The sequence below is a fragment of the Thalassophryne amazonica genome, chromosome 16, assembly GCF_902500255.1.
Source record: "Thalassophryne amazonica chromosome 16, fThaAma1.1, whole genome shotgun sequence".
NCBI classification, from domain to species: Eukaryota; Metazoa; Chordata; class Actinopteri; order Batrachoidiformes; family Batrachoididae; genus Thalassophryne; species Thalassophryne amazonica.
Window position 1 is genome coordinate 31,501,766 of NC_047118.1, and position 1,828 is coordinate 31,503,593.

The window sequence follows — 1,828 nt, forward strand, 5'->3', positions numbered from 1 at the left end:
CTGCCAAGACCGAGGATCCGGTGGAGGGATTGGTCCGTTTCTAACTGGTCCCAGTGCATCAGCCAAAAAAAAAAAAAAAAAAAAAAAAAAAAAAAAATAGTGCAGACTTGAGTGACTGAGCTCGACAGTCACATAATCGACAGTTAAGCAGAACAACACACAAGCGAAGGGAGAACTTCACAGGGAAGGGTAAAAAGAAAACCGGCAGAGAAGTGCAAACTTGGACACATACAACCGCTGAAACCATGGTTGCTCAGCTGCGCATAAGTAACTGGACGGCTAATGTCATTACTGGCTCCAAGTACTACAGTCTGACATCATTAACAGGCAGGTTCTTCTCTAGCAGCAGTGGACACAGAAGTTCACAAATGAGGAACGGCTTGCTTCTACATTCCACATCAACGGGGCCAAAAACGAGCATAGCTTAATGATGCTTGTTGGGAAATTGCACACACACAATCAAGTGTGGCACTTTGCTTAAGCTGCCAATTCCATAGCTTAGTCTTTGGGTCTCCCTGATGTGCATGTTCTTCAACTTTCTCTGCTCAGACAACGTCTGATTAGAGGCAATCAAAAGCAGCTCATTAACTCAACGCCTGATTTAGAAAAGGAAAAAAAAAAACCCACAGCAGAAAGAAATAAGACATGAACAGCAGGGAATCCCAAAAACTGAATAGAAATCTCAAGTTTACACTGAATGCTCAGTGGATTAATTAGTTTTAGGGCTCAGAAGCTTTCACTCTGTCAGAAACCTGGAGCAGGAATGAAAGGCTGCCACTAGCACAATAAGCACCTCAACCAGGCCCCATTTTACAGAACATTTGGTTAAAAAAAAAAAATAAATAAAATTAATGTGGAAGATTAAAAACCTTCAGAGACCCACTTGATCATCAAAGTTTAGAGGGATAACAGTCAGCTAATGCCCTTTTGTTACAGAATAATACACTGTAGTAAAGCAACACCAACACTGAATCATGTAGTCGTGAACTCATTGTGGTCGGGTTTGATATAATTGTGCTCCGTGTCTGCACTACATTTGATAAAAACCCAAACTACAGCTGAGTACATAATGATCTGTAAGCTTAAAATGTGTAGTCTGCATGACTCACATGATCTGCTGCTGATTTTGGGCATCATCCATCATCCTGGACAATTTCAATTACAAAAAAAAAAAAAAATGTTCTGAAAAACAGGACATTGGTATCAGTTTCAAAGGCTATGGGTAATACACCGAAATGCTTAAATTATATATGTTGTTCTGATTTCTAAACAGAGTTCGGTTTGTTGACCACTGATAGGGCTAGTAGAAGAGGAAATGTCTTTAGGTAGAATTCACATATTGTGTAGTCCCTTTTCAAATCAAAATGACAATTTTCTCTGGTGCTTTGGTCAATTTCAGAATGCATGCATTCACAATAACGTACAGCTTCGTTAAAACAAAACAAAAAAAAAAACAAAACAAAAAAAACAATGAATATATAAACTTGCCAACATACCAATAAAAACACTGAATGTCTGAAAATGTTGAAACATGATAAAGTAAAAACCCCAAACAAACTAATATACACACACCCAATTAATGTCTCCATCATCTTAGCGCTCACTTTATCCAGGCTATAATTAAATGGAGACATGTTACGGTGTTGTTTAATACAGTAGTGTGTGTTATGCGGTGAAACTAGGGAAGTGCCGTGGAGAGAGCACAGATGGGTTCAGATGAGGGAAAAGAGATTGAATGAGACATTTAGCAGAATCCAGAACAGTAAAAACAAATGACAGTAAGGAGGGAGAGTGGTACATGGACAAAACCGAAACACAATAAGTACAG